The sequence below is a fragment of the Camellia sinensis genome, chromosome 8, assembly GCF_055761805.1.
Source record: "Camellia sinensis isolate YWXY chromosome 8, ASM5576180v1, whole genome shotgun sequence".
In the NCBI taxonomy this organism is placed as follows: Eukaryota; Viridiplantae; Streptophyta; class Magnoliopsida; order Ericales; family Theaceae; genus Camellia; species Camellia sinensis.
In genome coordinates, this window is record NC_138968.1 from 94,893,829 (window position 1) to 94,916,422 (window position 22,594).

Genomic DNA, 22,594 nt, shown 5'->3' on the forward strand with positions numbered 1-22,594 from the left:
CACGTTGGATACATTTTGTCAGTCAAAACACCACCCAAATTGATTGAATAAGTGAGATAGCTAAAAATTTTATACGTGAAACACAATATCAATTTCTGTAAATGCAAAACGTGAAATTTTTTACAAAATTATATCATTAGATATTTTTATTCCACGTAATAAATACAAAAATATGATCAAAATACAATAAGATATTGTACCAAATAAATCCTCTATATTTTCACTAACACTTTGCACAACTCAAAAATTGTTGACGACAGACTTTTGAAACTCGAGATGTTTAAAATATAGCAATATCATAGTTTTGCAATTGAATTTTCAAATGAAATTTTTCTCGCTCTATGAAGTCATTGGGATAAAATTTATTTGTAAAGCTTGCAAATATTTTAAATTTTTAAATACCTATAATCATCCCTAGGATCTAAAGGAGTTAAGAATAAATAACTGTCTTATTCCCCTTAAATTGATTAATTTTTGAAGAATTGATGGACAAGAAAAAGAACAAGGAGGATGAAAGCCAAAACAAGCAAATCGGAATAAAAAAAAAAAAGACAATCAAAACAGAGAAAGAACTAAAGCATAAGAATAACAAAATAAATTTAAAAAAATAGTTTTGAAAATAGTCAAATAAATATAAAGAAGATGAAAAAGAAACCCAAAACTGAGATTAAATTAAGGAGAATCGACCCAAAAAATAAAAATAAAAAATAAGAGTAAAAACCAAAACAGAAGAACAACAATAAAAGAACAAAAAAAATAAGAGAGAAGATTAAAACTTAAAAATAAAGACCGGGTTGGAGATTCAAGTTGGGGCAAGTCTCAAGTCGCTTCACGATGCTTTTTTTTTACCAAACAATTGTCCTAAATTGATTTTGTTTGTATGGGGGCAACCATGTGTTTTAGGCTACAGTTATGAAACGAAATGGTTACAACATTTACCTCCCAAAAGAAGGTAATGAGGAGCCAAATATCGTTCTAGTAAAATTTGTCTGTTATTTATTTAAGTAAAATGTGTCATCTATTTTTTTGGTAACATAAAAAAGCCATGACTAAATAATCTTAAACTTTCATAAAAATATCTTAGGTTGGGTTTTAAATTAAAAATAAATCTTCAATGGTTTACTCAAACAATGATACATATATAATGTATTTAATTATCAATGGAGTTCATCTTCTATCTCCTCCCAAACAATGGAGTACATCCCCTATCTCCTCCCAAGCAATGATACATATACAATGTATTTAAATATGTTGTCATATATAATGACTCACCAATTCACATATTCAATGGTTTACTCAAACCATCATATTCAATGACATAATTCAATTAATTAGTTTCCATTTTCCTAATCTTCATGCATTTTCTACAACAATCATAGTTATCTTCCACCGATAGCCCAAAACATATATTTCTAAACAAAAAAATAAATCTATCAACAGATAATTTATCGAATTTTCCATAAGTGAGTGATTTACCAATCCAACTACACCATTTAATCACACATTCCCCCAATTTCATAATTCCCAAACCAATTTTATATTTCCACATTGATTTCACTATTTATACAAAATAGCTTATTTAATTCAAACTAGGGTATTTTCCCTCTTTTCCCAAATATTACACCCACGGCTAAATCCCCTCCTCTCCCCCCCCCCAAAAAAAAAAAAATTATACACAAATAGCCCCATTTTCAAGACTTCACAAACACATATGGAGTTCAAAATAGAAAACTCATCTTTCACAAATTCAAACTCAACCCTAGCTTCACCCAAGCTTCTCAACTCTACCATTCATGCAAAAATGGCAAATGTCTAGATCAAAACTCATATCAAAGAGTAGATTATCCCTACCTTAAATGGAAAAGCTCAAAGAGGAAGAAGGAAAAACTTGAAAATGCTCCAAACTTGAACTTTTTCAGATCAAAAGGAAGCCCACGCAATACTCCACCCTTTTTACAAAGGAAGTAGGGTAGAAGGACCCTAGATCAAGGAGTATTTGAAGAGAGAGAGAGGGTGTTTTAGAGAGAGAGGCAGTCGATCTAGGGTTTTGAGTGAAGAATGGACCAAAAAGTGATATAAATCACGCTGCTGCGAACTGATATATGAGAGGCTTGCTCGAGTGAAGGAGTTGTCACTCGAGCAACCAGACATAACAAGTGGCCTCGCTCGAGCGCACAATGCGAAGCTTCAGGTTTGCCACCAACGCAGACGCACGCTCGAGCACAAGAGTTCTCGCTCGAGCGAAGGAACAAATAACACACGTCTCGCTCGAGCGCAAAAGTTCTCTCTTGAGCGAAAGCTGCGTCTAAGAAAGAAACCTGAGGACTCTCAATCCTCGCTCGAGGGTAAGAAACCTCGCTCGAGCGAAGAAGCCAAAACCTGGGCAACAACCATTTGTACCAATAGACAACCAAACTGTTCCAAACTCGCCCAACAAGTCCCAAAACTCAAATTTAAAGAATTAAAGGGAGGAAACATGACAAAGACAACAACATACAACCACGAAACCCAAGTCCGGAACACAATAAAGGTCAGGGTAAAACCTGGATTGCTATAACCTCCCCCCCTTAAAGAATTTCGTCCCCGAAATATTATACAAGTTTCGAAAGTATGGTTATTCAATTCCCAACGTGATTAGAATTCAACACTCACCATCATGACCCATCCACTGGTCATTTCATCTTTTCACAAGAGAACAAGTCTACAATGTATATATAGCTCAACATATATTACCAACATGCATATTCCGAAATTTAACAAATTTCAACACATACATCTCACGTTTCCAAAACATATTCAATGTTTATAACAATTTTACATTTCCAAAACTTAAATAACATATGCAATGTTCAAATTTAACTTGTGTTTCCGAAACATACTCAACATTCACAATGTGTTACAATCTCAAAAATATACAATGCTCCTATAGTTCTTAAACAAAGCTAAAATCTCAATTTATACTCAAGCCTCAACAAATAGGTCCGGATATTTTTCTCGGACCTTCATTTCACATTCTTAAGTTGCTTCCTCAACCCCGTGATGTTTTCACAATACTTTGACCAAGGGAATTGTCTTGCCTCGCAAAACTTGGTCCCGCCTATCCAAGACTCTCACCGGTCTCTTCTCATACGATGCATCCTCATCTACCTCTAAGTCGGTTCAATCCAACACATGCAATGGATCCGGCTCATACTTTCGAAGCATACTGATATGAAACACATCATGCACTCCAGAAAAGTTATGGTGGTAACATCAAACGATATGCAACCTCTCCAATCCGCTCAAGGATCTCAAAAGAGCTAATAAATCGAGGAGACAACTTCCCATTCTTCCCAAACCTCGCCAAACCCCGTCTAGGTGATATTTTCAAAAAGACGTGATCATCGACCTTGAATGACAAAGGTTTCCTCCTACGGTCGGCATAACTCTTTTGGCGACTTTGGGCTGTAACCAACCTCTTACAGATAAGTGCCACCTTCTCCGTCGTTTCCCGAACCAACTTTGGACCTAACAGAGGTGCATCACCCACCTTAGCCCAACATACTGGAGATCTACACGGTCGACCATACAAGTCCTCAAACGGTGCCATGCCAATACTTGATTGTGAACTGTTATTGTAAGCAAACTACACTAAAGGTAGGTGTCTCTCCCACGACCCCTTGAAGTCAAGGACACAGCGTTGAAGCATATCCTCAAGTATCTGAATAGTGCACTCGGACTGCCCGTCAGTCTGAGGATGGTAAGCCATGCTAAAAGTCAATTTAGTGCCCAAGGCACTTTGCAAACCCTGCCACAACCGGGCAGTGAAACTTGGATCTCTATCTGAGACAATCGTCACTAGGACCCCGTGCAACCTCACTATGTCCCCAATGTACAAGTCAGCAAGGTAATATACCGAATCTCTTACACGCATAGGGATAAAATGCGTTGACTTGGTCAACCAGTCAACTATCATCCAAATGGCATCACCACCCCGTTGAGTCCTTGGAAGACCCACAACAAAGTCCATTGTGACATGCTCCCACTTCCACTCAGCTATAGGCAATGGTTGCAACAAACCAATTGGCCTTTGGTGTTCAGCTTTCACTTGCTGACAAGTAAGGCACCTCGATACAAACACTGCTACATCCTTCTTCATATCCCTTCACCAAAATTGGCGGCTTAGATCATGATACGTCTTTGTGCCTCCCGAATGCACCGTAAGGTGTGAATGGTGAAACTCTCGGAGTACTTCCTGTCGGCATGACTCCGGCACAAACAAGCGATCACGGTATCTCACACTCAGGTCGGGATACACAGAAAAACCTTTCTCTACCTTTCCACTGGAGATCTTTTCTCGGAGGGATTCTACCTCGAAGTCACCCTTCTGTGCTTCTGACACTTGGTTCACAAGTGTAGGTTGTGCAACTACAGATAACAAGGTTGCAGACTCAATAGACTCGCCCAAATGCAAGTCAAACTCGCCAAGAGCACCCAACATCTCTCATTCTCGGATAGCGATACAAGCTACACTACTGATGGATTTCCTACTTAGGGCATCGGCCACAACATTGGCCTTCCTCGGATGATAATGTAACTCGAAGTCATAATCCTCTATGAACTCCATCTACATTCTCTGCTTCAAATTTAAGTCCTTCTATGTAAACAGATATTTCAGATTCTTATGATCAGAAAACACCTCAAATCTCTCACCATACAGATAGCGCCTTCAAATCTTCAAGGCAAAAATTACAGCTACTAACTCTAGGTCATGAATAGGGTAGTTTCTCTCATGTGTTTTAAACTGTTGCGAGCCATAGGCTATTACTTTCCCCTCTTGCATCAGTACACAACTCAAACCCTCTCGTGAGACATCGCAATACACTGAATAGCCCAAACCCCTCTCTGGAATAATCAAGACTGGAGCGGTGGTAAGTTTAACTTTAAATTCTTGGAACGACTTCTCACAAGTTTCACTCCATACAAATTTGACCCCTTTCCGAGTCAATCTAGTCAGAAGCGAAGCTAATTTGGAGAAGTCCTTCACAAACCGACGGTAATACCTGACTAATCCCAGAAAATTACAGATCTCAAAAACATTCTTAGGTTGTGCCTAATCTTGCATTGCCTCTATCTTGGATGAATCTATAGCCACCCCTTCCCCGGATACTACATGGCCTAAGAACATAACCTCTCTTAGCCAGAAATCACATTTCCCGAACTTGGCATACAGCTTATGGGCTCCAAGAAACTCAAGCACCACTCGCAAGTGTTCCTCGTGCTCCTCCTCAGAGGGTGAATAAATCAGAATGTCATCCACAAAGACGACTACAAAGCGATCTAAGAACTTTCAAAAAATCCGGTTCATCAAGTCCATAAACATAGCTGGGGCATTGGTTAGCCCAAAAGGCATCACCAGAAACTCATAATGGCCATACCGCGTACGGAATGCCGTCTTCGGAATATCCTTCTCTTCGACTCTCAACTGATGGTAGCTTGATCTCAAATCTATCTTAGAGAAACAACGGGATCCTTTCAACTGATAAAACAGGTCATCTATATTAGGCATAGGGTACTTGTTCTTAACCATAACTCGGTTTAACTTTCGGTAATCAATACAAAGTCTCAAGGCCCCATCTTTCTTTTTAGCAAAGAAGGTCGGTGCTCCCCAAGGCGAAGTACCAGGGCAAATAAAACCCTTATCTAACAATTCTTGGAGTTGAACCTTCAGCTCACTCAACTCAGCTGGTACAAAACGATAGGGTGCCATGGAAATCGGTGCTGTGCCAAGCACTAAATCAATAGAGAACTCAATCTCCCGGTGAGGTGGTAAACTAACAAAGTTCTCGGGAAAAACATCTGAGTACTCACAAACCACTCTTGGGAACTCAACCTGGGTCTCATCACACTCACTGTTTAGAAAGCTAGCAAGAAGACAACTAAGTTCACTCCGCCCTGGCGGATCATATACCGGTGGTAAGACTCTACCAACTCGATCCCCTAAGAAATGAAAACAATCGCCACTCAAGGTACATACAGTAACCCTCTGGGGGTAACAATCTATAACAGCCCGGTATGACAATAACCAGTCCATACCCAAAATGGCATCAAAACTAAACATATCCATCAACACAAAAGAAAAGGAAAGCCGACGATCAGCGACCTCTATATCACAACCCCAACACCTCTGCTTCAGAACCATCTCTCCCCCAATAGGTGACACAGCACAAATAAGAGATGCTAACTGTGCCAATTCCAACCCCAAAACAGATGCAAATGCAGACGAAATAAATGAATGGGATGCACTCATATCAATCAACACATTAGCAATCAAGTTGCAAAACAAAAAGGTAACTCTCACAACATATGGAGCCGGTACAAGATCCGGCGCGGTAACAGCATACATGCGTCCTGTAGGTCTCTGATCTACCTGCTCACCTCTCGGAGCATAAGACTGCTGCACAGACTGAGCCGCAGAGTCTCCTGATTGGCCCTCGAGGCCTAAACTGACTGTGCTGGCTGATGACTCTGTGTCTGCCTTGAACTAGACGCACTAGATGTGCCACCCAACTATGGGCAAAACCTCTTCAAGTGCCTTGCCTGCCCACACTGATAACAAGTGAGCGGCTAGCCTCCACCCTGACTCTAGCTCGGAGAACGAGCCGAAGATGATGATGTTCGCTGCCCTCTTCCCCTCTGTGGGCAAGTTGGAGACTTGTGACCCAACTGATCACATTTTAACCGGTGATGTCTCCCTGAACGCCTCTCTCAGAGCCTGAACTCGGTACTAGAAAGGTAGACCTCGAATGTGCTCTCTAGGACTGCTGAGGGTTAGAACCCCTCTGCCTCTTATTGTCCCCATGACCATCCTGACTCCTCCTGGAGCCCCTCATCCTTTCCTCCTCCTCATGCATAATAGTCTCAAGATGGGCTGCAGCCTCCACAAGGCGCCCATACTCTCTGATCATGGACCCGGCAACTCTAATCATGAGTCCGGTCCTTAATCTCTTCTCGAACTCTAAACATCGGCACTCCTCGATCGCCACTAACTCCTGTGCAAACCTAGACAAGCTAGTAAATGTGGTCTCCAACTCCGCCACTGGTGTATTCAACTGCACCAACTTGGAGAATTGATCTCGCAACTTCTACCTCATTGTAGCAGGCAAGTACTTATCCCGGAAAGCTTCAACAAAGGCCTCCCAAGTCCCTCCAATACGCCCTTGCGCATACTTCTACCACTGACCCGCATCTCCCTTAAGCTGGAAGGACGCCAAGGTCACCCTCAAACCTCCATTTTCGATGCCAAGCATCTCAAACGTCTTTTTCATTTGTTCAAGCTACTCATCAGCCTTCAGTGGCTCCTTAGGATCACCCAAAAAATTCATTCAGATTCTATCGGAAGAACTCCCTTTTCAGAAAAGACGGCCCTGCCTCAGCTACTTGGGCCTGGACTTGATTCTCAACACTGAGAATGTCCATAAATTTCCTCAATGCTCCCGCCATTTCACGGGCTAAGGCGCCCATGGCCTGCTGACCAACCGGTTCGGCCACATTGCCCTGATCCACTCCCTCCTCCTGCGCCGGAATTTCATCCAGTATAGGCATCTCTTGCCTCCTAAGCCTACCATCACGACCTTGTCCTGATATCCTAATAAAGGTGACAACGAGATTAGCACATTTTCAAATGTGCCGAAGCTATCTCACTCGCATCGTAACACAATGGACAACTGTAATTCACTCCACATAAGTACATAATCACTTAAACACATACGAATTTCGTTTCCGAATAATGACCGTCCTGTGGCGTTGCTAGAGTTCCAGTTAGAAACGGCAGTGATCAAGTGCCTTTCGAACATGACTCCCAGAAACCCATGGACCCAATCAACATGCTAGAAATTAAATCTCATACCTATATAGTCATGTAAGCATGTTATCATATAAGCACATAACATCATACATAAGTCTTTAACAAGCGAAACGAACCCATTGTGGTACTAACCACTTCCCACGTACCCAAAGTACTCTAACCTGGTACGCTCTGATACCAAGTTGTAACGCCCTCAAAATATTATATAAAACAACCATTCATAAGATTCATAAGCATAATAGAAATGCTACATTTTCATTCATCAGAGTCTGTATTACAAAAGATATTACATGTAATTTCTAAATGTTAACAACAGAATAAGTGCTCTACGGGCGTACATCTTTCCAAGTCGTCACTTGGTTACAACAAAAGAAGAGTCTTAACTTTTTTACATATAAAGCCCTTGGCAAGAATTTACACTTCACACAAAACAAAATAGCAAAAAAATGGAGCCTTTAGCCCCTTGACCCTCCAAGCTATGCCCTTGAAGATGGCATGTCGCCTGTACCTGAAAATGGTGTCCCAAGTAGGATAAGCCAAAGCCCAGTAGAGATATGCTACACAATATATGAGAAATAACTAAGGCATAAGCATCAGATAAATGTGGGATATTTCTTAACCGTCACATATTATTTCCGTGGCCATTCAATGTACATAACCATAACTCAATTTATTTCCAACCATCCATTTCGGGTAAATCTATTTACCAAATTCATAATTATCAAAACAACCAAAATGAGATTTCAACTCAATGGTTCACAATTTAATGCACTCATCAATCCAGCACTTCTATTTCTGGCTATTTTAAGGAATCACATCCGAGGGAACCGGTACCCATAAATAAATAAGGTTTCGGGACTTTCACCCTAGATACTCTGGTTAACTTAATTATCAATGGAGTCCATTCCCTATCTCCTCCCAAACAATGGAGTACATCTCTGATCTCCTCCCAAACAATGATACATATACAATGTATTTAAACACGTTGTCATATACAATGACTCACCAATTCACATATTCAATGGTTTACTCAAACCGTCATATTCAATGACATAATTCAATTAATTAGTTTGCATTTTCCTAATCCTCATGCATTTTCTACAACAATCATAGCTATCCTCTACCAATAACCCTATTTTCAAGACCTCACAAACACATATGGAGTTCAAAATAGAAAACCCCTCTTTCACAAATTCAAACTCAACCCTAACTTCACCTAAGCCTCCCAACTCCACCATTAATGCAAAAATGACAAATGTCTAGGTCAAAACTCATATCAAAGAGTAGATTATCCGTACCTTAAATAGAGAAGCTCAAAGAGGAAGAAGAAGAAACATAAAGATGCTCCAAACTTGAACTTTTTCAGATCAAAAGGAAGCCCACGCGATACTCCACCCTTTTACAAAGGAAGTAGGGTTGAAGGACTCTAGATCAAGGAGTATTTGTAGAGAGAGAGGCATCCGATCTAGGGTTTTGAGAGAAGAAGGGACCAAAAAGTAATATAAAATCACGCTACTGCGAACTAATATATGTGAGGCTCGCTCGAGCAAAGGAGTTGTTGCTCGAGCGGCTAGACACAACAAGTGGCCTCGCTCGAGTGCACAATGCGAAGCTTCAAGTCTGCCACCAACGCAGACGCACGTTTGAGCACAAGAGTTCTCGCTCGAGCGAAGGATCAAATAACATACGTCTCGCTCGAGCGGAAAAGTTCTCGCTCGAGCGAAAGCTGCGTCTAAGAAAGAAACCTGAGGACTCTCAATCCTCGCTCGAGCGCAAGAAACCTCGCTCGAGCGAAGAAGCAAATACTCAAGGCTCGCTCGAGCGAAAAAAGCTTCGCTCGAGCGAAAAAGCCAAAACCCGGGCAGCAACCATTTGCACCAATAGATAACCAAACTGCTCTAAACTCGCCCAACAATTCCCAAAACTCAAATTTAAAGAATTAAAGGGAGGAAACAAGACAAAGCCAACAACATACAATCACGAAACCCGAGTCCGGAACACAATAAAGGTCAGGGGGAAACTCGGATCACTATACATCATTTATTTTTTTAGATACAAATATGATTTGATGAAAAAGCTGCCGATATCCGATCAATTTAAGTTTTGTATGTATGTTCTACTCAACATGCTTTAAAAAGTTAAAAGTTGAGATCATCAAAATAGACCTCAAAATGAGCCCAAATTGCGCACTATGCGCAACAATAACCCCAAGTCCCTCTCCCTCTTATTTTGCATTTATTGGATTCATTAATTGTATTTCATTGCAAAATGAAATATATTAATTTATTAGATTAGTTAATTGTTAAACTGTCGAAATTGATATATATTTATTTTCTTTAAAATTCTCTAATGTTAAAATTATTCTTTTAGTGCTTTTGTTACTAACCAAGTGTGTGAGAGAGACATTTTAAAAAACCATTATATTTTATTATAGAATAGAATAGTTTGAGTATTGTTGATTTAGCTAAGTTGGTTCCATTATTTATTAAATAATATAGATTCTACAATTGAAATAATGTGGTGGAAAAAAAAAAAGTAATGAATAGTATTTCTCTAAATTTTATATTGAAATATTATCTTTAAATTAGATTATTTAATTTGCATTCCTAAAATATATAATTGTTAAATCATTGAATTTTTTTATTCATTTATTCTTTAATTTGCACTAAGAATATGGAGCATCATTTACGCTGGAAATACCCTCCGACACGGGTCATTTGCTAGTATTTAATAATTTATAAGTGAAATATTAAAAAAAAAATCTACCCCTCATTCAGAATAATCTAGTTTTTTGTTTTTTAAATTTAGTTAAACTATTTTTATTATATAAATTATAAATAAAAATTATATCAAATAGTTGACACATAATTTCATAATTAAAAATTATATAAGTAAATTAAAAATTAAAAATTAAATCATATGATATGACTAAGAGTACATAAGACAATTAAACATAGTTGAGAGAAGTAGTTGAATATTGGAATTAGAAAAATTAAAGTGGATTGATCATCAATATTCTAGACTATTTTTAGCATCTACTCAGTGTGTTTGGTTTGAGTTTTTTAGATTAAATTTTTTGAAAATTGAGTTTTTTGATTTCGTATTCTTTTGTTGTTTGTGAATATTTTTTAAATTTTAAAGATTTTTTTTTATTTTTTTAGATGCACCTTAATTAGATGTATCTAAAAAGTAAAAATATTGTGAAAAAATATTTTAAAAAATTAATAAATACATAAAAATATAAAAAATATATTGAATTCTTGTATTTTTTTATTATATTTTTGGTATTTAGGGAATTTTTAAAAGATTTTTTTTATAATTATTTTACTTTTTAAGTATATTTGTGTTAGGTGTGTATAAAAAATAAAAAAATTGCTTAAAATATTTAAAAAATTCAATAAAAATAAAAAAACACAAAAAATAAAAAAATAAAGGGTATGTTTGGTTTGTGTTTGAGAGATGTGTTTTAGAGATAAAAAGTACGAAAAATTGTTTGGTTTGGTTTTTTTCAAAAGATGTTTTGAAAAATTATTTTGAGAGAGAGTTTTGGAAAAAGTAATTGATTTGATGTGTGTGAGAGAGAGATTTGTTTGGAAAACTTGTTTGGTTTACAAGTTTTGAGAAATTTTTTTAGAAAAATTTGTTTGGTTTGATTACTTTTAAAAATTTATTTGTAGAGAAAATTTCTCAAAAATTTTTCAGAAATACAAACCAAACGAAATTTTTTGCAAAATATTTCCTTGAAAAATGAAAACAAACCAGCAATTATATTATTAGTCAAATCAAGCAAACACCGACTTTATCTTATATTTTCCCAACGTATACGTTACCTCTTCTTCGTCAAAGTGGCATTAAATAGGAAAGGCCCTGATGGACAACTCTTAACTATAAAAAATGGTTTAGAGACTAAAAGAATACTAATTTGTCCTTTTCTTTCTTGTGTCGTCTTTTCCCTCTTTTTATTTTTTTATTTTTTTATTTTTTTTTATGCATGGCAGTTCAGTGGGGCTGCTGTTAAAGCAGCTCTACTAATGATCTGTATTATATCTGCTTAACTATATACTATTTTGAGATTTTTATATTTTAGAACTTTAGCAATTCATTGTTCTTGATTTTTTAAGAATTTGAAAGTTAAAAACATATCACCTATCTAAAAATAAAAAATAAAAAATAAATTTTGACGTATGAATAAAGATTAAATAATTCTTATAAATACAAAATAAGTCAAAATATTTATTAGACGATTGTATAAATATGTGGGTTAATTAAAAAAAATTCTTAGAGTTTTGCATGTTTGTCAATTTAAACCCGAGAGTTTCAATTTCGATAAATTAAATTCTAAAATTTCATTCGTATTTCAATGTGACCCTCCGTCTCCATCTCAATTTATCTTCTTTCTTCTTTCAAATTCAAACCCACCTGATTAAACCCTTGTATTTCTCTCGTCATAATTTCGTTTCGCCTCATTTTCACGTCGTTGGATTCATCTTATGGCCTAGTTTTTATTTCACCCCTTATATGCCTCGTTCCACCTTTTTTTATATACCATCGGAGTTTTAAAAGTTGGCCAAAAATAAGATTTTTATTTATTTGTTTATTTATTTATTCATCTCCATGCTTCTTTCTTTCTTCTTCTTTTTCACAATTATTCTCTCTTTTCCTCTTCTTTTATGCCCTTCCACAAAATTTGTGGTGACCATCGAACTTCTAACAATAGCAATGTCGTTCAATGGTGATAGGTATACAACTATCCACAAAAATAAAAAAACCAAACGGGTCGGTGAGCTTATCAAGACACCTTGGTTTCAAATCAAGCATGATCCATTGCTTTTCCGCTACAAAGAATATTGTCGTGATAATAGAAGAAAAAAAAAATTTTTGGCCAACTTTCGAAGTTTCGATGGTATGTAAAAAGAGGTGAAACAAAGCATATGAGAGATGGAATGAAAACTAGGTCATAAGGTGAATCCAGCGACGCGAAAATAAGACGACATAGAATTACGACGAAGAGAGATACGAAGGTTTGAATATGTGGATTTGAATCTAAAAAAAAGAAGAAGATGAAGTGAGGCAGAGATGGTTCACATTGAAACACAAATAAAATTTTAAGGTTTAATTTATCGAAATTAAAATTAAAAAAACATGTGAAATTCTGAGATTTTTTTTTTTTGTAATTAACCCTAAATATTTTTAAACTCAATAATTTTTTTTTAATACTTATGATAAAGTGAGAACCACCTAATGACATAAAAACTTTGGCACTGGCTTCCTTCTAGTTTCACATCGGATTAGAGGGTACTGTTGGGCCCATGGGGGCTCATTACTAGTCCCATTTCGATAATTCAAATCGTTCAATGTGTAGAACTTATCGAGTATTATATTCCTGTAAAAAATCACGTTGATTGGATATTCAATAACTAGATGATCAAATTAGTTTTGTATAAAAAAAATAGACGGTGAAAAAATAAATGGTTGACAAAAAACTGATTCGATGAGATTGTTATCGATATCTGACTAACGTGATATTTTATAGACATATAGTATTAGGCGAGTTCTACATATTAAATAGTTCGGATTATCAAATTGGACCCGTGGTAGGTCTTCATGAGTCTCACAGTACCTTCTAATCTCATCTGAGACTAGGGAAGCAAAGCGCAAAAACTTAATATGTAATAAATGCAAAAAAAAATAGGATGTATAGGCTGAAACATAAAGACTAGTACAATTGATCAACTAAATAAGTCAATTACACAGTTGTTTATCACTAGAACAGGGAAACGTGATGTGCCTAGGGCACACCATCGTGTTGTCTATATCATTGATCCAAATTATTTATATTATAAAATTTATTGGATAAATTATCTATAAAAAAAAAATTTAAATTAAGTAGATATATATAATCTCAAAACAAGATCACATTTATTTTTTTAAAAATGGACCGTTTGAATAATTTTGATAATTATTTTAAAACATTAAGAACTTGATCACAGAGTTCACATGTTCCCCCATTAACTTGATTTTTTTTTAATTTTTTAATTTTTTATAGATGATATGCTTTACGAACATAATATAAATAGGTTGGATCATTAAAATGTTTGAAAAATATTGTGTTTTAATATAATTTAATTAACAAAATGATTAAGAGATTTACGATGAACAAAAATATAAAAGTAAGTAGAACCATAGAGTAAGAAAGAGTTGACCTGTGAAATTGAGAGGCATGTAGTTACTGTCTGAAAGCCGTTGTTTCTTCTCACGTGAAGGTACAACTGGAGTGCAACGACTCCAAGGTACAATCCAAGCGCTAATAGTTTTTCTTATCTAATATTCACATTCACCAGGAGGATATGAACAAGTCACAAACCATAGTTGCTCAAAAATATAAATATAAAATATACAACAATATAGAGAGCTCTCTTTAAAAACTCTAATATTTAAATCGTTTTTCATTTTGTTTTACCAAGTCTCTCCAAGTAAATTCTTAGAAAACTTATGGAGTGAGGAGGTTGGAACCCAGTGATACAGAGTAAGGGTGGGCATGGGTCGGTTGCAGTCATGGAATCTCCAATCCGCCATCCGTTCGTCAGATTGACAGATTGGAGAAAATCAATTCGCATCCTTCCGCCAACCCGACGGATGTGGATTGAGCGTATTGGCGGTTTGGTGGATGGATGCGAATCGGTTTGGCGGTTTAAAATTTTATAAATTTTTAATATAATTCAACTTGTGTACTTCCTCAAAAAAAGAAAGAAGAAATTATTACAGTTAATGACTTAAAAAAATATTACAATCACTGCATGCTTCATCCAAAGTAAGAAAGTTTGAAACTTTAGAATGTCACAATCACAGTATGCCTCATTTACATAAAGTATTACAATATGTGGTTCTTAAAATATAAAAACAATTCAAACTATCAAAACCATGAACAGAGTAGTAGTAGAGATTGTATGTCTCTGTATTGTTACATCGATATTTGTTTTTGAAAACAAAAACCAACCAGTATAGATCATATTTTCTATTTATTATTTTTAGAGATAGATTTAAAAACCAAAAAATATAGATAAATAATATGTTTATTTTTTTCAATTCAAAAAAGATATTCAAGTTGAAAACTTTTTTTCAACAGAATATTTAAACTCTTTTTTAATTGAAAACACAAACAGAATATTTAAACAAACTGAAAACACGAAGTCTTATAAATTACTAGGGGTGTTCGCGATTTGGCGGTTCGGTTGCGGCCAAAGGAATCTCAAATCCGCCATCCGTCCGCTAGATTGGCGGATTGGAGAAAATCAACCCGCAACCGTCTGCTCGTCATCACGCATCCGTCCAAAATGTAGCGGATGGGTTCGGTTCAGTCAGTTTTGGCAGATCGGTATATCCGCTGCTCACCCCTAATACAAAAGAGAAAAGTGGGTAGCCAGCATGGATTTCGGAAGGAGGCGATGATAGTTACTATATTCATAGATAACATTCCAGATTCCATAGGTTCTAAAAGATTGTTCAACCTATTTCAGAAGTTTGGCTTAGTTAAGGATATGTTTATTCCAGGAAAGAGAAGGAAAGTTTCAAGATCTAGATTTGGGTTTGTAAGATATGATTGCGAGGTGGCTGCAGGGATAGCAATCCAGAAGGCAGATGGGCTGTGGTGTGATAACAAGGAACTGAGGGTCAAAAGAGCAGAGTTTCAAAAACCTCAAAGAGCTGGTCAACCGGAGCAAAGGGGGCAAAACAGAGGCGAAGATGGGAGAAGGAAGAATCAGGGGCTCCAAATGTAGCGGGGGCTGGGAAATGGAGTTAAAAAGACTTTTGCGGAGGCAGTAGCAAGAGGAAGTGCCAAAGTGGGTGCGCAGGTGGTAATAAAAGCTAATGAAGAATGCAATGGTTGGTGGTATGAAAGCTTAGTAGTACAACTGAGCAGCTTTTTAGCTTTTAAGGACTTTAGAGCAAAACTCTATAAAAGAGGGATACAGGATGTAGTTGCAAGAGAGGGGGCTGGGCGCATAGTTACCTTTCCCTCATCACAGCACATGTAGGTTGGAAAGGAATAACTAGAAGAGTTGGGAAGGCAATGGTGTGATTCAATTGAAGAATGGGGGAGAGGTTAGTTTGTGGAGCAAGAGAGGTGTGCATGGTTGAATTGTTTTGGCATTCCCATACATCTCTGGAGTGTTACAACTATTCAAAACATTGGTAGTCATTAGGGGGTGGTAGTTCAGTTCGAAGAAGATATTAATAATCCACAAACTTTCCAGCAAACTAAGGTAAGAATGATATCAAAGTGTATGGAGATGATCAATGTGACAATATTTTTGGGGCACAAAGGTAAGCACATTCCAGTTAGGGTCTGTGAAGAAGTCCCTAGTTGTTTACTCTCGAATTCAAGTAGTAGCAGAAGTATGCAACATAAGTAACTGCACTCCAATGCAAAAGTAGGGGCAGATCAGATGTCCGACAATGGTGGTAATTGCAAGATTGCAAGGCAAGCTTCTTCAGACAAAGAAGAGGATTGTGTAGATGGTTGTGATGATGTTAGTAGGGTATTGGAAACAGTGATGGCCAAATCAGATGAGTAGGTTAAAGGAAATGATGGTAAGCATGTGTAGACACCCCATTTTTGACCGACCTTAAGACTCAGACGTCACCGATTGAGCGCTTGGTGATGTTGCATAATGTGCTCGTTCAGAAGTTTTAGAGTCGCGGCCGTGAGCCCTGTCTCCGGACTTTCGAACCCTCTTCTATGCCTTGCCTCGGTTTGCGAACCAGACTCGATTTTCTCTGTTTCTTTCCCTGAGGGGAGGGAGAGGTCCTGTAGACCATCTCTCAGTGGCCGTAGGCTACATTTTGCGGCCGTAGGCCATTTTGCCCATTTCGGAGTCCGGTTTCCGGTTTTTCGGGACCGTAGGCCGTGTGCCTCGGTTCGGGACCGTTTAACCATCTCCTATTGCTCTAATTTTTGGCATACTTTCTATTTTCTCCCTTTTGAGGGACACTGGGGTCTGAGGAACCCACTTCGTGGCCGAATGCCACTTTCGGTGCTTAACAACCCTTTTTCGGGACCCCGAACTGCGCGTTTTGGTCCCCGAGCATTCGTTTTGCAACGGTTTTCGTTCATTTTTGGCAGGTACCTCTGTTTTATCACCGGGGAGGTCACTGAAGGGTGGGAGGCCAGCAATTGTTGCAGCAACCAGTTATACATCCTCCGACGCCCTCCGGCGCCCGTTTTTCGCACTTCCGGGCTAATGTTGAACACCTTGGACCCTTTTTCTCGAACTTTGAACCACATATTTGTGATGTACACACATGAGAGGACCCTAAAAGTTCATGGCCGGCCATTAATTCAACTTGACCCTTTTGATCCCCTCCTTCCGGGCTAATGTTGAACCCCTTGGACCCTCATTCTTGAACTTTGAACCACATATTTGTGATGTACACACATGAGAGGACCCTAAAAGTTGGTGGCCGGCCAGTAATTCAAATTGACCCTTTTGAACCCCTCTTTCCGAGCTAATGTTGAACCCCTTGGACCCACTTTCTTGGACTTTTAACCATAGGGTTGTGTTGTACACAGATAGGAGGACACCACCAGTTGGTGGCCGGCCAGAAAATCTGATTGACCTTTTTGACCCCTAGCCGGCCGACTAGGGGGTGTGGCCGGCCGGCCACCTGCAGCAAAAGTACCAGGCCGGCCGAACTCCTTGCACTGTGCACTTTACAACTGTGGAGCTTTATCCCCCAGAAAAGATCTTTATCCGGGGGATATTTTGTGGGGGAAAGTTACTCTCCTTTTCCCCCACCTTTACACCCCTTCTTTGGCCCTTATAACAAGCAAGCTAGAACATTTGTTGGGGTTAGAAAACTTCACCTTCAAGCCTCCATACACAACTCCATCTCCATACTTCTCATTTCTTGAAAAATCCCTAAGTCCCTAATCACCATTTCCTCTACACTACCAAGCTCTACCACCACCACCTCATTTCCAGTAACAAGGAAGGCATCTCAAAGGCAAAAGGAGCTGCAAATTGGTCCAAGAGGCAACAAAAGTCTTAGTCTTCAAGGGTGAGTAACATTTCTTCACTTTGACCCTTTTTCTTGATCTATTTGTAAGCCCCACTTGCTTTTTGTTTCAAGCTCCGGCCCTAACTGAAAAGGGCCCTCTTTTGAGCTCATTTTCACTTTTCATTAAGGGCTCAACCCTGTTTGAGCCCTCCATGATACACTTGTTTCATTGATCCTCTTATATGTCATAATTTTGCATGCTATTTTTGGCCCATGAGTAATCTGTTTTCGAGCATGTTTTAAACTGATATTAGGCTTATTTTGAGCCCCTCTTCAACATTGAAGAAGGGCTCAACACCATTTGGGACTTTCATGTTATACCTACCTTTATACTCCTCTTTTATTCCCCATTCTTGCATGCAATGGCAGCCTACCATGCTTATGTTTTTGGCCATTTTATAGTTCTGAAAAAGTGCTTATTTTGGTCCATACTTCATGTTTCATTTAGGTCCTTTCATGGTTTGGGACCTCCATATGCCACCTCATGTTATATCTCTCTTTTATTCCCCATTCTTGCATGTTTAGTTAGCCTACCATGCTTTTGTTTTTGGCCATTTTACAGTTCTGAAAAAGTGCTTATTTTGGCCCATTCTACATGTTTTATCAAGGGTCTTTGGCTGTTTGGTGATTATTTTGCATACCTCATGTTATAGCCATTTTTGAGCCCCATTTTGTATCACATTTCTATCATGTTTGTATACTGATTTTGGGGCTGCCATATACTGTAAATATTCATATTTTTGGTCCCTCTTCAGTGTTGTAGAAGGGAATTTTTCAGTTTGGATTTTTCTTATATCACTTGCTTCATTACCCCTATCTTGGCCCCTATTCTTGCATGCTATTTTTCCCCTACCTATGCTTGCTGTTTGGCCATGTTTATAACTGTGAAAGTGCCTTTTTTGGGACTGTCTAGCTTCTGTCTTTGCATTGCATGTCCATATTGTGCATGTTTAGCATAGCTATAGGCCATTTCGGGTGCCTAAATTCGCATTTCGGGACAATTCCATACATTTGGTATCATTTTGCCTCATTTCGGGACTGTTTTCCCCCATATGTTAGTGCTGAAATTCCATTAGAATGATTGCTTTTCATTTCATGTCATTACATCGCATTTTGTCATCGCCTCGGTTTGCGTGCCCGTGTGCACGCATTTCGAGGCACCTCATTTTTATCCGTCGGCATCCTATGTGAGTGTGGCTGAGGCTCACTCATGTTGGTATAAGCCCATATCATGTTTCCATGTCATTACATCGCATTTTGTCATCGCCTCGGTTTGCGTGCCCGTGTGCACGCATTTCGAGGCACCTCATTTTTATCCGTTGGCATCCTATGTGAGTGTGGCTGAGGCTCACTCATGTTGGTATAAGCCCATATCATGTTTCCATGTCATTACATCGCATTCTATCATCGCCTCGGTTTGCGTGCCCGTGTGCACGCATTTCGAGGCACCTCATTTTTATCCGCCGGCATCTTATGTGAGTGTGGCTGAGGCTCACTCATGTTGGTATAAGCCCATATCATGTTTCCATGTCATTTGCATTACGTATGTCATTGCCTCAGTTTGCGTGCCCGTGTGCACGCATTTCGAGGCACTTCATTTTTATCAACCGGTTTCTTATGTGAGTGTGGCTGAGGCTCTCTCATGTTAGTGTAAGTCCATGTTCCCTTTTCCATGCCATTTTAGTCATTTACATTGCGTATTCCATCGCCTCGATTTGCGTGCCCGTGTGCACGCATTTCGAGGCATCTCATTTTCATAGCATAGTGCATACTAGGTTGTATCTTAGATTGCATTCTGTCATTTTCTCGGTTTGCGTGCCCGTGTGCACGCATTTTGAGGCATCTCATTTTCATAGCATAGTGCATACTAGGTTGTATCTTAGATTGCATTCTGTCATTTTCTCGATTTGCGTGCCCGTGTGCACGCATTTCGAGGCATCTCATTTTCATAGCATAGTGCATACTAGGTTGTATCTTAGATCACATTCTGTCATTTTCTCGGTTTGCGTGCCCGTGTGCACGCATTTCGAGGCATGTCATTCCATAACATTGTGTATGTTAGGATTGTATCTTAGTTGCATTTCATGCATATCATGCATATTGCATCGTGTCCGGAATAGGAGTTAGCCCGGGCACGGGAAACGAGGTACATTTCGTACTCCGAGTGACGGAATGTATCTCAATTCCCCAGTCACTGACACTCCGGATTATCCATGATGGAGTTAGGTTTTAGCTGTAATTGCATGCGCATTCATCCTATATTGAGTTGTGCATTTCGACTCCTCAGCCATCATGCCTCGGTATGCGTGATTGGTGGCACGAGGATCGAGACATGCATATATCTGTGCAAATACATTGCTATGCCCCTTTCCTGCTCTCTGTTGCAGCAAAACGAAGAATCAGCAACTTTTTAGGGCTTGGCACGCATTTCAAGAACAGGTGTAAACAGAGGCTAATTGGGGCATTCCGGTGGATTTCCGCGCAAGACAACCCGGACATGCATCATCCATCAGAAGCAAGGCAGTCCCTGGCTTGCATGCCAGTCTTATTTATTTTCTTTGTTAATTTGTTAATTAATTAGGATTCTGTAATATTCTTTTATTCGGGACTGTAATATTTGGACTGTATATTTATTCGGACCCTCCGAGTGAGGGCACAACTGTAATAAGTGTGGGTGAGTGTGATGTATGTCTTCCAACCCCACGTCTTTCTCCCTTTTATTTATCCGCTTTTGATGGTTAGATTAGGGCATGTTTAAATTAGCATACAGTATGACAGCATGTTTGCATCATTCATCTGTATTGCATGCACCGGGCTCGGCGCATCATACTAACTGCATTGTACTTTCAATTTCAAAGTTGAATACATGATAGTTGTAACATTTCATATGCCATCTTAGAATAGCCGAGCCTGCTATAATTGCATTTTGCATGTGTTGCATTAGGCATTTCTGTATACTTAGGATTCATGCATGATTTCTAATAAGTGTCTATTTTGGCTTGGAGTACTCGGTGAGTTTTTATGCTTTAGCATCCTTGCATGCGTGTGAGTGAATGCCATGATAGCATGCTTACCATGAGGCTATGTGCTTATCTGATATAACTGCCTGAATGCCTGTGGGTGAAGGTTGGGTTATCTGAATGGGAATAAATCATCAAATGTTTCAAGCCTACCTGCGGGTAGCAAACCATTTTCAAAAACAAACATGAAATGTTTTCGTTCCAATTCAGGCGACCCGATCTATACTTGTATGCTGTGCGCATCACATAGTAACCTAGGCTAATAAACCGGAATAAGAACTCACAATGTTTTCAAAAATTGATATCATGGTTAGTAGAGGCCGGTCTATGACCGGGCGAGCGGGGGTACTCACGAAGTGACCTTCCCCAATCGTACCCAAGTTCCCGAGCCGAGGCAACTTTGGTGATGACGGACACGTGGCCTTTTGGCACCGAGTCAGGGTTTCCTAAATTTCTCAAAACAAAATATTTAGGTGGCGACTCTGTATCTGGTAAAGCAGTCCATATTTGGCACTACTTTCTCAAAAATCAGTTTCTCAAAACAATTTGCCGGATTTGGACTCTTTGGTTCAGATTAAGAACCGTGACATTTAAGAGTCCGAGCTGTAGTGACCCCAAATGAACAGAACGGGACTAACCCTCCCGGGGTGTTCGGGGACGTCTACAGCATGCAATAGCTGTAGTTGTTAGAGAGAGTGGCATGGGAAATGACCTAGTAGGTGTAGTTGTTAGAGAGGGTGGCATGGGAAATGACCTAGCAGGTGCATGCTCTAGGGAGAAAGGGCTGGTGTAGAAAGTCAATTCACAGCAGGCAATGATGAATAAAACTCATGAGTTGGATGAGGATATATGTACTGTGGGTTTTTTAAAAGAGCTGAGTGGACCAGTGGGTGCAAGGACTAATATAAGTCTAGAAGTTCTACTTGAAGGCATGCAGGTCGGGCCTAAGCCCAGTGGGCCAAATAAGGGGATGGGGTTGAATCTCAGTAACTGTGTGGCTCGGACCCAAATCAGACCAACTCTTGTCCAAACCATCCATACGGCTGTGGTAAATAGGGTTGGTCAAGGAAGAAAATTCAAGAAAGCAGCAGCAAAGAAATGGTGTAACTCAGGGAAAAAAGGCAGTGATCAAAGGAGGGGCGTCAATATAGTTAGAGGCCATATGAAACAAAAAGGCATGATGGGTAGGCTTGGTTTTCAAAGAGGGGCCATCTTCAGAGCCTTAGCAATGGCTGCAACCAATTCATTGTCTATCTCCCAATATCAGACCTTGAAAAGAAGGAGAAATCTAGTTGAGAAGGCTCAATCAACAGTGAAGGTTGGAGCATTGCTGGGAATGCAGTGTCAAGGCCAAGAGGAGGAGGTAGTGAGCAAAATAGTAGAATTGGAAGAGAATGATTTGAGAAGAATTGCAGTCGAAGCAGCTGCAACCAGATCCTAACTGGTTGCTAAAAAGGGGTTAAGGTGTAAGTTGTGATGGTTATTATGAAGATCTTATCATGGAATGTTAGAGGGCTAAAAAGGCCAGAAAAAAGGGGGAAAATAAAGAATCTAGTGAGGGAAAGGGATATAGATGTATTGTTAATCCAAAAAACTAAAAGAAGCTCAATGGATGATAGATTTGTCAAAACAATTTGGCCGTTTGAGGAGATAGAGTTTATGCTGGTAG